We start from the raw sequence: 15933 nt of genomic DNA on the forward strand, positions 1-15933 counted from the left end.
AGTGTGGTTCACTTACAAGATTAATCCGCCTTTATTTTGTAGATCCGGTCATGTTCAAAGTTGTTAATGAGCGTTAAACTTGCTTCCCGCCCTTTTGGAGGGCAGCAACAGTGATTTTATTGGTTAAAGTACTAATGATGATGTCACGTTTGTTCCCTAATAAAAGGCAGAGGCACCCCGCTTAGGCAGGAGGAGTAGCACGAGACCGCACGTTCTTCTTATGTTCTTTTAGTTGGGTTTTAGTTGAAGTCAAGTTTAGTTTAAGGGGCTAGGAGCGGGCTGGACGGGTTGGATGGGTTTTTCTTTAGTTAGAGTTAGATCGCGGAAGATCATTCGGTTTTAGTTTTAGTTAGGTTCTTTTAGGTTAGCCTAGGGATAGGCCCGCGGAAGATATTTCGGTTTTAGTTTATTTAGTTAGCCTCGCGGAAGATTGGGCGCGCAGGGTCTTTAAGCTTAGGAGAACTTAGCTTAGGGGACGAGCCTACGCGGGTTCTGCCGAAGCCACTAAAGATACAACCGGTGTCTGTCTTCCTTTGGGGTTAACGGGGGGAGTAAAGTATAATTTTTATTTCTTTAAACTGGTCCGTCTATTCAGAGTCAGGGTATATATTTTATTTCACGAGGCAACTTTTCTCTAAAGAAGGCAACTAGGAACTCACACACCACCAGAGTCTTCAATTGGCTTACTCATCATCCTTCAGACTGTGAGGCTTGGCCGGCGACCGTGCTCAAAGCACGCGGAACGCTGGCCGCTTTCCCCGCAACTGGTACCTCGTGTATAACCAGTCCAAGGCCGTGCACGAGGAGCTCCAGCACCCATACCCCGACAGCCTAGTCCTCCTGTATCTATGGTCACCCACAGAAGATGCTTATGGGGTGTGGCTGAGGGCTTGTCCACACTTCTGCTTGTCCCCTGCCTAGAAAGCACAGGTCCAAGCAGTTTTCCACAGGTCTGAGTAGTTTTGCCTTTCCCCCATTGCTTTCCACTGGAAATTGGAACAAATGGCAATCCGCAGAAAACCCGATAGCTGTTTGTTCCAATTCAGCTGTAAAGATCCGGTTTCCTTGGGGGAAAGCGATGGGGCAAATGGAGGTGAGGATAAGCCATGCACATATGAAACTGTTCTTACTTCCTGTTCTCATTTATTTGCAGAAAACACCCTGGAGCTTGGGGTCCCGTGATGAACTAGCCAAAGGATTTGAGACTGAGCAGCAGTTTGAGCGCAGCTGTCTCTCTGATCTGCTTCCACTGGTTCCCACTGGCTTTCATTAAAGGTCACGGAGCAACCAGTGCTTTGTTTTTTGCCCTGTGCATGAACCCTCTGCAACAACCGTTTAGAAGGCCTGCTGCCTTCTATTTTCTTATGATTTCATGATGAGTAACTGCCATAGCCATCATCCAAAAACACTCCAAGATTCAAATCAATTCCAGATGGAAGTCCACATGAAACCACGGAATCTGCCTGGGCTTCCACCTCAAGTCATATATAAGCCTTATAATTCGAGCTTAATGTCCTGTTCATTCTAACCACAGTTCTGGCTTGTCCAAAAGTTTAGCGGGCATTTTTGGTAAATATTGTGGAGACTCTTGTCTGAATGTGGTGTGCTTAATAAAACCAGCATCTGACCCAACCAAGTTGGTCCATTGCTTTGCTTGCTTTCTGACATTTGCCAGATAGAAAGAGGGACGAGCTCAGAGGAACATACAACTGAAGGAAATAACAGAAGAAAGTCAAGTAAAATTTAACATAAAGGGAAAATTAAAATCAGAAGAAACTGGACTGGTGGAAGGTTGGAGGGGAGACCGGTGGGAGATGGGAAAGGTAATGGGAAGGGTGATAGCCAGAAGGGGGGTGGGATAAAGTAGGAATTACTGGGGATATTAGGAAGGCTGACTACGGACTCCGACACCAGAGGGAAAACGGTTTATGAGAATGGAAGAAATATATAGATATTTGTTAAGATGTGATTTTTTTTAATATATCTGAAATTGGAATCAGAAAAAAGTATAGGTTACAGCATAACAAAGTTAAGTGAAGAGAGGATAAAAGAAGTTAAGATGTGGAACTTGATGTTTTATTAGATAAGAATAAGACTTAAAATTTAAGATATTTTGATTATGATTGTTAAATTAAGATTAGAAGTAAGAAAGTAGATTTTACAATGTTACAAAGTTACTAAAGAAGATTAGAAATGAACGCAAAAGAGAGGATGTGAGGAAGTCCCAAGTTTAGGATTATAAAGAAGATGAGGGGAAGTAAATAATTGTTTTGTTTGTGTCTATTTTGTGTAGTTTATGTAGTGTTTGTATTTGTTTTTTGTGTATTTTTATTGTCAAAACCTAATAAATTCTTATTAGGGGAAAAAAGAAAGAGGGACGAGCTCTTTTCTGAGGCGCAAGGGAAGCAGTAGGCACAAGACGCTTCCCATGTGCACCACAGCAAGAACATCCTTCCACGCCACACTGACGGTATCTGCCCTACGATCGAGACATTTATTTTTACACAAAGCACAAGTGTTTTCCACACAACAATCCTTGCTTTCGAACTGCTAGGTTGGCAGGAGCTGGGACCGAGCAACGGGAGCTCACCATGTCGCGGGGATTCGAACCGCTGACCTTCTGATCGGCAAGCCCTAGGCTCTGTGGTTTAACCCACAGCGCCACCCACATCCCATGGTGTGCCGCATATGGGCTTGTTATTCTGGAATATGGAAGAATCACATCTCATCTTAAGAAATTCAGCTGCCCCTGAAGGCCTTGTGAGTCTTGAGCTCAGTGGAAGGAAGTGTTTTTTTCAGTGCATTTGGCACCATGTGGTTGTCTTGGGGCGGGAAGAAGAGTTTGGATTTGATATCCCGCTTTTCACTACCCGAAGGAGTCTCAAAGCGGCTAACATTCTCCTTTCCCTTCCAATCCCACAACAAACACTCTGTGAGGTGAGTGGGGCTGAGAGACTTCAGAGAAGTGTGACTAGCCCAAGGTCACCCAGCAGCTGCATGTGGAGGAGTGGAGACGCGAACCTGGTTCCCCAGATTACGAGTCTACCGCTCTTAACCACTACACCACACAGGCTCTCGACGGGGAGGAATTAAAATTCAAGAGCCGCCTTCCTTTACTGGAGAATAATTCCTTGCCATCAAAATAAGTGAGCAACCAATTAATTCCAAACTTCCTGCCCTCAAGCGGGCTACGTTACCTCTTGTAAAATAATTCATTTTCAGCTCCCTTCATTTCCCCCTTTCTTTAATAAAGATCGAACAGAACTGCTGAATTCCATCCCATTGAAGATGGCCGTTTTATACGGCAAGAGGACTAGACTTTTCAAACCATTCACCAGGAATGAAAAACGTTAATCATGTCTTTGTGGAAGAGGCTGTCAGAGCTCATTTGGCTAGTCAGCCTGGCGCTGGTCAGAGCAGAGCTTGATAAAATCACAGTGCTGAACTGTGCATGTTGCTCTAAATGCTGAAATATCTATTTTTATGAACAGGTTTTTTGAAGGAGGAGGAGAAGGAGGAGGAGGAAGAGACAATTTATATACCATATTTTTTGCTCCATAAGACACACTTTTTTCCTTCTGAAAAGTAAGGGGAAATATCTGTGCGTCTTATGGAGCGAATGGTGGTCCCTGGAGCTGAATTGCCCAGGGGCCAAAAGAGGATCATGCTTTTTATTTTACAAAGAGAAAAGGGAGTGTTGAAAGGACCCCACTCAGCAGCTGATCAGCAAGAGATCAGGAGAGAGATAAGAGTCCTGGCTCCCTTTCAGCCCCGTCCTCCATTGTTGAATGTGTTGCAGAGGGAGGTTGTTTGTTTCCCCAGCTACATGTGACTGGCTGATTAGATTATCTGTCTGGAAGCTGTAGGAAATGCTCCCTTTCCTTTAGAAGCTGCAGAAATGTGAGTTAAACCCCATAAAAAATGGGGCATTTCCTTTTTGCTTTTCCCCCTTTGCAAAAGGAGCTTTGCCTTTCCCCCTTTGCAAAAAAAGCTGCAAAAATTTTAGCTGATCCTAAAAAAACAGGGTTTTTCCCTTTGCAAAAAAGCTGCAAAACTTTTAGCTGATCCTCAAAAAAACAGGGCTTTTCCCTTTGCAAAAAAGCTGCAAAACGTTTAGCTGATCCTCAAAAAAACAAGGCTTTTCCCTTTGCAAAAAAGCTGCAAAACTTTTAGCTGATCCTCAAAAAAACAGGGCTTTTAGAAAAGGAAAACCAGAAAAATATTTTTTTCCCCTTGTTTCCTCCTCTAAAAACGAGGTGCGCCCTATGGTCCGGTGCACCCTATGGAGCGAAAAAAAATGTTGATATTTGACATTTAAAAGGTTGACACTTCACATTTATTGAAACATTCAAATCTAGGCTCCCTGTCTGAATCTGATGAGGAAATTGCTAGTGAGCGTTTGGGGTTGTGTGCAAAACCCCTTACTTGGAAGCTGCTGACTATTTCCTGGGTGAGGCAGGATTTGCTGATTGGCTGTGCTGCCATCGTGGGGAATTGTGGCTGTATCGGTGCAGCACTGAGCTTCTGTGGACATTGCTTCCTCAATAGAAGAGGGTCAAATGCCATCTTTTGCAATAGTTCTCTGCAGGGTTAATAAAGCCCTCTTGTTTTAAGGCCCTAAGATTCCCAGCTCAGTCATTAAACTCACTGGGTAACTTTTTGGCTGAGAGTCCCATGGACTGCAAGAAGATCAAACCTATCCATTCTTAAAGAAATCAGCCCTGAGTGCTCACTAGAAGGACAGATCCTGAAGTTGAGGCTCCAGTACTTTGGCCACCTCATGAGAAGAGAAGACTCCCTAGAAAAGACCCTGATGTTGGGAAAGATGGAGGGCACAAGGAGAAGGGGACGACAGAGGATGAGATGATTGGACAGTGGACCAAGTAAAAAGTCAAGTCACCGACTGGCTGCAATATCATCAGGTTTATGAGATATTTAAAGCAGACAAGAAAATTGGTTTTCAAATGGAAAAATCAAAACTGGAAACAGAACTGATTGAATCAAACTCTAAAAACCTTTCCAAGATGTATAACTTGTTGCTAGAGTGGCATACGAAAGACGAATTGGTTAAATCGACAATGATAGACTGGGCGAAAGATGTAGGTCATAATATTATGATGGATGACTGGGAGAGATTGTGGAAGAAAGGTATCCAATTTACAGCTTGTAATAGTTTAAGAGAAAATATAATGAAAATGCTTTATAGGTGGTATCTGACACCAGTTAAGATAGCTAAGATGAATCCTACAATGTCTGATGTGTGTTGGAAATGTAAATCCACGAAAGGTACCTTTTATCATATGTGGTGGTCATGTCCAGGGGTAAATGCTTTCTGGGATAAGATTTATAATGAGCTTAAAAAGGTAATGAAAATTACCTTTAGTAAGAAACCAGAGGCATTTCTTTTGAGCATGACCAATGAAGAGATACCCAGTCAGGATAGAGTATTTTTTATGTATGCCACAACAGCGGCTAGAATTTTGTTGGCAAGAAACTGGAAGGGTGAAGAGATTCCAACAGTGGAAGAATGGCAGATGAAGTTAATGGACTACATGGAGCTCGCCGAACTGACCGCTAGAATCCGAGACCAGAGGGAGGAGAAGGTGTCGCAGGATTGGAAGAAATTTAAGGACTATTTATTTAAATGTGTAAAATTGAATATTTGAGCAGAATTAGCTAGAAGAATCGGCTTTAGCATGTTAATGTTAGATAAAATTGCTTAGAAGAAATTTTTGTTGTGAATGATATAATTGTTTAAGAGCATCTTAAGATATTGAGTTTAAGTCATGATTTATATTTGATTAAGTAAATCTAAAGAGTATTAAGAGATATGGTAAATGTTAATGGAAAAAGATATAAAGTTACCCAAAATATATATGATTTTGAATGCAGTGGAGGGAATGGGGGAAGTCCCCAAATAGAGAAGATAGAAACAAGAAAGGTACAAAGATAAGTGTTGGTTAAGGTATGTATATGTTTTTTCTTATGTTCATTGTTATTGTCATTATTGTTGATTTTGTTTATTGTTTATTATGTATTGTGTTTTTATTGTGTTTATGTAGTGTTTTTTCTTTGTTCTAATGGAAAATAATAAAAAACTTTATTAAAAAAAAAAGAGATGATTGGACAGTGTTCTCGAAGCTACTAACATGAGTTTGGCCAAACTGCGAGAGGCAGTGAAGGATAGGCGTGCCTGGCGTGCTCTGGTCCATGGGGTCACAAAGAGTCGGACACGACTGAACGACTGAACAACAACAACAAACTTTTTGGCCAGCTGATGTCTTTTTAACGTTCTTTTCTTTGCAATGGTAGTTTGGAATATATGGGAGAAGAAAAATCCACATTATGAGCACTATCGTATTAATTGATTTATTTCACTGAAAATGTTGCCAGCTGGGGAAGGGTCCTGTAAGCACAGAGACTTTCTAAAAGATGAAGAGCAACAGCAAACCAGTTTGCTTTGCACCTCACACCCCTTGAATGGCCAAAAATAAAAATAAAAAAAATGTGGAACATTTGACCCAGAACTAATAAAGTCTGTTCAAAGCTATCACAGACCCCAAACAGAAAAATGCTAGTTCTGGGTATAAACCCATAAGTAGGGGTTCTTATAAGGGAGAAGAAAATCTCTCAAAACAAGTAACAAAGATTAATCAGAGCTGTGCAAAACGTATGTGGGAATCTCATCACAGAAAAACCAAACTCCGTGTGAAAAATATTACAAGCACCGATTGTTACAAGTGTTTCTCTTAAAGGTAAAGGTAAAGGGACCCCTGACCATTAGGTCCAGTTGCGAATGACTCTGGGGTTGCGGCGCTCATCTCGCTTTATTGGCTGAGGGAGCCGGCGTACAGATAGATAGATAATCTTTATTGTCATTGTCCCCTTGCGGGAACAACGAAATTACTCGGTTGCTCCATCCACTCAGATAAGGCACTCCGCATAAATTAAAATAACTACAAAACACCAATTAAAACAGTACAATACGATACAATATAACAAGTAAAATAAGATGACTCCAAAGTCCATGCTTTCCATTTAAGGCCAAAATTGCTCTAGAGAATCAGAGCTGTGCAGCTTCCGGGTCATGTGGCCAGCATGACTAAGCCGCTTCTGGCGAACCAGAGCATCCAGTAAATTGATTAAGAAACAGGGAGCAGAGTAGGGCAGTCCTCCCAGTCAGTGGCAGAGCAAGCCGATTGAGCACCTGGGGAAGTGAGCGTGACCTGCACCCAGGGGTAGAGCCAGCTGCCCATGGGGTGGGACAAGCCGGGGCAGGACGCTCCGTGGGGCCTCTGAGGAGTCTGCCTGTCTCCTACCCCACAGCTGCCCTACAGCTGAGGGGGAGGCGGTGGGCGGACTGTTTGGGGCAGCACACACCCAAGCCACCGTGTCTTTCCCAGGAGAGATGCGTGGCTCGGTTGCGCTCCAGGCCCCGCGGTGAGTGCTGCCCGGCATTTTGTCACCCCCCTCAGTGGTGATACCCGGGTCAGACCACCCCCACCGCCCCCTTCCTCCACCCCTGCTCCCAGTGGAGGGATGGGGACACCAGAGTCCCGCAAGAATTGGTACTGAGCTCTGTGCTTCTTAACTTGTTCATAAATGAGTGGAGGGGGAAAACATTTTTGGACCCCTGAATGTATTTTTGAGAGAGTGCACAAAGTAAATGCCATAGGGCTGGCATGATACAACATGGCTGCCCTGGTAGGCATGGCCTAACACAAAACCAGCGCAGCAATGGCGAATCTTTCCCCATAATTGTATTTCCATACTAGAAAAGGCTTAACCTGCTGAGTTTCTGCCTGCTACACAGCAGTTAAATGCACCAGCCCTTCTTCAGGCTTGCCTGTCCTAAGGGGTGGGCAGCTGCCGCCACCAACACAGATTCCTCCCTGTCTTGGTAGGGGACTCAAAGGTTGCCACCTGCACTCAGATGCCTTCTTCTGCACCTTGAAAGATTCCTGCATTGCAGTGGGTTGGACTAGATGACCCTCGTGGTCCCTCCCAACTCTACAAATATATGATTCTAGCAATATTGCTACTTCTTGATCGCTATGAAAGCAAACCTAAAATTGCTTCCAGCATATTTAGTCTACCCCCACACACAAAAAAGAGTCAAAGTAAGGTTGATGTGGGAAAATGTAGCCCGTTCTGTTTTAGGAATCATATTACATTATATGCATGTTGTGACATGGGCTTTTTAGAACAAAGGTATTAGTCAACTGCAAAGACGAAAGAGCAAATATTACCATGCCCAAACATATTGCAGATGTCCTGTAAATGGAGGAAGAGAGAGCACATAGAGACATACACACCACGAAGAAGTTTGGAGTCGGTTCAATTTAATCCCACCACAATACAACAGGAAATTCAGATGACAGATCAACAAAATCTGAGAAGATCCACACATTTCTGGAGCAGCTACTACTACTACAAAAAAGCAGCTGTTGCGGAGGCAACAGTATTTGGATAACCAAGGAATAATTAGAAGTTACCCTTTAGAAAGGAGTACCGAGTGCGTAAACAGAGCGAGATACAGGAGACAAAGAGCAGCTTTCTCCTTGCGTTCAGTATTTCCTATATTAAAATGTTTTAAACTTTAAAATGGTTATGCGGCTTGACATTTCAGTTCTGATGAAGCAACATAAAAGTCAAGTTGCTGAGAGTCAGCAATTCCTTACGGCAGCCCTTTGCATGCAGTCTCTGGCTCACTTCGAAGAGGCAGCTCTGACTCTCCCTCCTTTCATCTCGCCGGGCCTCAGTGCATATCCACAAATGAGAGGAGGAGGAGGAGGAGCCCGTGGCAATCCGGTGGTGACTGCAAAGACTTTCCAGCTGGTCTAGTGGGCCCTCAACCTTCCTGCCACCTCACCCCAGCGCCCCTGCCACTCTGCCCCTTCGCATGCCACTGCAGATCTATGCCACTGGAGAATGGAAGAGCTCCAGGAAAGGAAGTTGCAGCGGACAGGTTCGCTGTTGCGCTGGGACCTGGGAGGCCTGGGTTCAAAACCTCGCTCAGCCATGCAGCTCACGATGTGACACTGGGGGAATTGCTATGATTCGATTTCGGGGACTGCGGGCAATCCTCTTTCCACTTACATGAGAGTACCGTATTTTTCACTCCATAAGACACACTTTTTTCCTCCTAAAAATTAAGGGGAAATATCTGTGCGTCTTATGGAGCAAATGGGGGTCCCTGGAGCCGAATTGCCCAGGGGCCAAAAGCAGATAGTGCTTTTTATTTTACAATGAGAAAAAGGGGTGTTGAAAGGACTCAGCTCAGCAGTTGATCAGCAAGAGATCGGGAGAGAGATAAGAGTCCCGGCTCCCTTTCAGCCCCGCCCTCCATTGTTGAATGTGCTGCAGAGGGAGGTTGTTTGTTTCCCCAACGACATGTGACTGGCTGATTAGATTATCTGTCTGGAAATTGTAGAAATGGCTCCCTTTCCTTCAGAAGCTGCAGAAATGTGAGTTGAACCCCATAAAAATGGGGCTTTTCCTCTTTGCTTTTCCCCCTTTGCAAAAGGAACTTTGCTTTTCTCCCTTTGTAAAAAAGCTGCAAAACCTTTAGCTGATCCTCAAAAAAACAGGGATTTAGAGGAGGAAAACCAGAAAAATATTTTTTCCCTTGTTTCCTCCTCTAAAAACGAGGTGCGCCCTATGGTCCGGTGCGCCCTATGGAGTGAAAAATACGGTAAGTTGCTCCAAGCGCCTCTGCTGCTTTCCACATTGTTCAGCGTGGGAAGGGATCTTGCTTCTTCCACATATTGCTTACTTAAGGCAGAATAAACCAGTTATCCTCGGTCTTGCTGATGTTTATAAGAGGTTTTAGCTAGTTCAAATCCTAACTGGGCCAAATTGGCTTGAATGCTGCTTTACTGGGCAAAGAAAACCAAGTTTCTTGCCTCCGAAAGTCTCTTCTTTCCGTATGGAGGGATGATAAAAAATAAGAAGGGCACCTTTTTCTTGACCCGTTCGACTTTTGCCTCGTGTGCAGCTGTTACAGCACGGAATCTCTGCTTCTGGGGAAAATGTGATCTTTACAAGATAATGGGCAGGTATAAGGTTGCCTGGAGATTTGCTTTGTCTACGCAGAGCTAGTTCCTATCAGAGGGCTGCACAAAAATGGATTTGTAACATAAATGTCCTCCCATAGGTGAGAACTGCTTAGGAAAAGCTTCTTTCCAAGAAAGAGAAAATGGATTTCCAGTCTATAAAATAGATTTATAGGCCTGCAGTGATTCCCAGTAGTGTGAACAAGCAGAGTTAGGTGTGCCGTGTTCCCAGGTAGCAAGAAAGAGAAGCCAGACTTCATGGCATTTTTCTCCAGGGGAGGTAGACTCAAGCAAGGCGTGAGAGGCGTGTGGTCAGTTTTCTAAGCTTATGTTTCTCTCTGCAGAGGAAGAAGCTGATCGGGTGCCTGGGGCAGCACGTGTGCCCTGCGCCCAGGGGTGGGGCCAGCTGCCCGCGGGGACGGGGCCAGCCGGGGCAGGAGTCAGGACGCTCCGTGGGGCTTCCAAGGAGTCCGCCAGCATCCTCCCACTCAGCCACCCTACAGCTGAGGCCACTGACCACAATTCCTCCTTTTCTCGCTACCAGAAGGAGAGGGCTTGCAGTTGGGTTGACCGCAACTTGGCTGGAGGTCAACTCTGTTGGAGTTCATAGTCTACGTGCAGCTTGGCAAGTGAGCAATTAGTGCTTTGACTACAGGCTAGGGAGACAGAGCACAGAAGAAATTTGCCTGGAGATAAGAGGACCTAGTAACAGCTCGGTGATTGGCTGAGGTCTCTCATATAGGCAGCATGACCTATGACATTGTTTGGCTAGTTAGGAGTATTCTGGAGTGCTTGGAGAGTGATGAAGTTCATGTCTGTATATAGTAACTTGTATACAGCTTGTGATGGACGCGGGTGGCACTGTGGGTTAAACCACAGAGCCTAGGGCTTGCTGATTGGAAGGTCGGCGGTTCGAATCCCCGCGACGGGGTGAGCTCCCGTTGCTCGGTCTCAGCTCCTGCCCACCTAGCAGTTCGAAAGCACGTCAAAGTGCAAGTAGATAAATAGGTACCACTCTGGTGGGAAGGTAAACGGCGTTTCCGTGTGCTGCTCTGGTTCGCCAGAAGCAGCTTTCTCATGCTGGCCACATGACCCAGAAGCTGTACGCCAGCTCCCTCAGCAGGGCCGGTGCGTCCATTTAGGCAAACTAGGCAACTGCCTACAGCGCCAAAATGGAGGGGGGTGCTGCTGGTCCGGCTGCGCCCGCTGCCCAGCACCCCGAAGGCTGCCGCCTGGCCACCCACCGGAGGATGCTGCATCGCCCCGGCCTCCGGCTCCCGCTAAAGCAGGCTTTGGCGGGGGGCGGGACGGGCAAGCAGCGGCTTCTCCGCTAAAGCGGAGAAACCGCTTCTTGCCTCTCCACCACCCCCCGACCTCCCGCTAAAGCAGGCTTTGGCAGGGGGTGGGGGTGGGGCACCAGAAGATTGGTCTTGCCTAGGGTGCCAGAAGCCCTAGCACCAGTCCTGTCCCTCAGCCATTAACGCGAGATGAGCCCCACAACCCCAGAGTCGTCCGCGACTGGACCTAATGGTCAGGGGTCCCTTTACCTTTACCTTTATATAGCTTGTGAGTTTACTGCCATATATAATAAACTACAAAATCAAGTATTCCCAGGCGGTCTCCCATCCAAGTACTAACCAGGCCTGACCCTGCTTAGCTTCCGAGATCAGACGAGATCGGGTAGTCGTCAGCTTTGTTTCTGATCGTCGTCCTGACTGAGCAGCCTCGATCGTTGCCTTGGAAAAGCTGCACTACTCTGCTAAGTTGTGCATCATTGAAGAAGTTCAGAGGTGAAGAGACTGGTCCTAGTAGCATGCGAAAGGACTTCAGAAAGTGCTCACAGGCTTCGGAGTTTTAACAGACTCAGCTGCCTCTCAGGAGAGAACTAGGAGGGCAGGAGTGTGTCAGGTGGGGTGGCAATTATGGGACAAATAATTGCTGCGGTGACAATTATGGGACAAATCAGCAGTGGACCCTAGCAGGTGCCCAACCATGTCAACATCTGACACTAAACCTGGTCATGCACATACCTAATTGTTGCAACACGCAACTAATTTGGCTTCTCCGATTTTTCCATTTGATAACCATAACTATACATTATATATAATGTTAGAAGTGAGACGGTTTCTCTTCCTATTCCATTTTTTAGGTAGGAGACACATTTCAGCCCTCTTCTCATTACGATGATAGTGGGTTTTTCTTCTAATCACAAATGCTACATCTTGAGAGCTTAATCATTCTTGTTACGAAACCACAAAAGCATTAAATGGAGATGTCATCTTCTAAATCTCACAGGCAATATTTAACCAACCAAAAGTCTTTCTGAATTACAAACATTAGGCAGCATTTGCGAGCAAACTTCTGCCTTCGAGTTGTAAATCTAGGAATAATGAGGTGGGTTTAAGGAGAGAGGGGGAAACAGAAATGAATTGTACACTGTGAATTGTAGCAGAGCAAATTGTATCACTGCAAGAGAAAGTTAATGACAAGTTAATGGAAACTAGTTTTTTTGAGTCTAATTCTTAATTTATTGAAACTCCATCACTTAAAATACATCCTAAATGAGGGAAAGTGTATTCAAAGGATGCAGCATCACAATTTGGAAAGCACTGAGGACCTAACGACACATAACATTAATGATATGCTTAGAAATCACTTCATGTGCTTTTAACAATGAGATAATGGGTTGGAGGAAGGGCCTGCTATCAAAATGGCAGCATGTGGGGAGAGGAAAATTGCGCCTTCCCTTCGCAGCCACAGAATCTGAAAAATTCCCCACAACAGCAGTGCCAGTTAGCATTGAGGGGGGACACACACCTCCCATTGTGACAGGGGGGGGGAATTGTCCAGCCACATCTCCTGTCACCCATTGTGGACAGGATGAGGGCAATAAACGGAGTTGGAACCCCAGGAACATGGTGGCCACTTGACTGGTCTGGAGTTCCAGCTGCTGCCAGATGCTGCAACTAGGCTTTTTGTGGGGGCAGACTACTGCCGGCCCGTAAAAGATGGCGCCCATTGTTCAAGGTTCTCATGCTCATTTGCCTGGCCCTTAACAACTTGGGTCCATGATATCTTAAAGACCGTCTGGTTCCACAGATCTCTGCTCAGTCATTAAGGTCTTCATGGAAGTGACTGTTGGTGGTCCCTCATAGTTCCGGTGCACAGCGCACATTCACCAGGAGCCATAGGCTGCGTGTCATGGGCCCAGTTCTGTGCACCTAGTGAAGAACTGTCATGCGTCCAAGTTCCCGTCTTGATAATACAGTAAGCCTCGTTAATTAAAAAGGAGGATTTATTGCAAAAGCAACAGATAGCTCCAGACGGCTGTAACATAGCCTCTGGCATCATCAATCAAGATGACCCTTCTGAAGGCTGTTTCCGTTTTCTACAGAAGATATGGAATTTGTGAACCTTGTGTCGCTTGCTCTGTTTCCAGTATAACAGCCCGCCCCTTAGCCGATTCTGAGGATGGATTGGCTCAGCTCCAACCTCTTCCTGGTCTGACAAACTACTTCCTTCTCTGTTCCCTCCTGATTGAACTTCCCAAGAGCTTTGGCTGGGTTCAGTCGTTCCCTTATCAACTGGCATTCCAAGGGGCAGGGGAGCTAGCACTCTCTGCGTTTCATCCTGTATGAAAGTTAACCCATTCTGTTCCTGGCTGCTTTCTGCAGCTGGCTGCAAACCTTCACTGGGAGCTGGCTCATTCTTGACAAGAATTTTTTGTTTCAGCAGGCATTTTAAATAAGTTATGGTTGGTTTTTAACTGATTTTTATCACCACTGTATCTTTTTTTAAGAGACTACTTAGAGACTACGGTATCCACATCATGTCATGGTCCAGTCTACGGGTGGTCAAAGTCCCAGCTGAGGATGTCAGGATCAGGGGCAAGACGGCAGGGTGGGAGCAGGAATGGGAGTCCAGAAGCCAGGAGTCAGAAAACCGAGGGTCTGAGGGTCAGGAACCAGGAGTCAAGGAGTCAAGGGTCCGAGGATCAGGAAGCCAAGGAATCAAGAAGCCTAACGCAGCAAGACAGGAAGCATGTTGCTGTGGCAAAGAGCCAAAGGGAAATGCTGACCTTATATCCCTTCCGACCAGGTACCAATCTGCCTCACCTGTGTGGCCATGCCTTGCCTCTTCAGAACAAACTTAGGAAAACCCCAGTCCTGCGAAGCCCTACTGGTCACAGGGCCTGGCTCCTGCACACACTCCTGAGACATCGTGGACATTTTTTGCTTAAAGAATCAACTTTCGTGAGGATTCTTTCAACCAAAATCCACAAATTGCTGCAGAAATGTGGAGAAGTGAGTTTAGGTTTGGAAAAATTAAAAACCGAGAGAACTGAAATTGACAGATTTGTCTACGCCTACCCAGGTGTCACAGGCCAGGACAAAGAGGTGTGTCTTTGGAAGACAACAAAAACTACATCCCAACTACTACCCAAAAGGACCTGGAGACTACAGGGACAGAACAAGTGCACTGAGCTGTATCAGTGAATGCATGTGTCCAAAAAGCTGGGGTGTGTGTGTGTGTGTGTTTCGTTTTGGTTTCTTTTTGCTGTTTGACTTAAGTCCGCGCCTGCAAGATGGAGGCAGCCAATGTCTTGACAGGGAATGTTGCAGCCGGAGCGTCACCGGTGGGTGATGACAGCCTTGTCCACATTTATATAAGGAATGGAACTGGGGGAATGTAGAACTGTATATGTGTCCTTTCATTTCTCATACCGTACATTTTTCAAGAGTAAATAATACGAAGCAGATATTCATTGATAATGTACTTTCTGTCCTCAGCACCTGTTATATTGGCACAGTTGTATTGTCAAACTGCTCTCGATTGATATATCGCAGGAGTTGCTGCTCAGTATTTCTGGAGCATAGCAGTTCCCATGTGTACATATTATGCTGTCCATATATAAATAAACCTATTTACAATACTACATTGTTTACAATAATAAAAAGAAGGTGCTTGACCCACAACTGCATGGTTAGGAGGTACCACAGAAAATGTCCTCTCCTAGGCCACTTCCACCCAACTTCTGAGGGTGGTGGAGCTACTGAGAGGACCTCATCCTCTGATCTTAACACCCAAGAGGATCTGCAGAGAAGAAAATGTCTTCTCATATACTCTATACTGCTCCATACAGCAACTATAATGATGATTCAGATAATTTCTCTGCAGCTTCTAGCCATTCCAATGACCTTTGGATGGCTTCCACATGGGCCTTCAAGAGAGTAGCCTCAGACTTGCCCTTTGAGCAGGAGACTAGAGATCGGGGTGATGAACATTTGGTCCTCCAGTTATTGTGGCACCATAACTCACCTCACACTTTCCTATTGGCCATGCTGGCTGGGACTGATGGGAAACGTAGTTCAGCAACATCTGGGGGCCCAGAGTTTCCCTCCCTGGGCTGCAGATATTCCAACAGTGGTGACTCTTGAGCTCTACTGCCTCTGATTCCTGCTAGATTAAAATTATCTAAGTAATTAAGGCAAATAAGACAGTCTAATGGAAACCTAAATTGTGGTTTGAGAACAACATAAGAACGATTAGAGGAAATGCAGAACCTATTAAAAGATTATTATAAAAAAGCAATTTGGAAGGATTATAATGGTAAATATTTAAATATCTTTAAGTAGCTAAGAGGCTGCCTATGCTAATATTTCTTTGGTAATCCAGATTTAAAAGCATTTTTGGAGATTTCTGCCACCTTATGTAAGACACGAGATAATTTATCATGGATAGTGCCTTCTTACTATTGTTTATGTGCGTTAATACACTGTTGGCAACACTGTGGAGGCTTTGCCTGCTCACTTCTCAATGCCACTCAGGCCGCACATTTTGGCATGACAGTTCCTGAGATCGAGAAGAGGGTCCTGAT

This window comes from Lacerta agilis, chromosome 7 (genome assembly GCF_009819535.1).
Source record: "Lacerta agilis isolate rLacAgi1 chromosome 7, rLacAgi1.pri, whole genome shotgun sequence".
In the NCBI taxonomy this organism is placed as follows: domain Eukaryota; kingdom Metazoa; phylum Chordata; class Lepidosauria; order Squamata; family Lacertidae; genus Lacerta; species Lacerta agilis.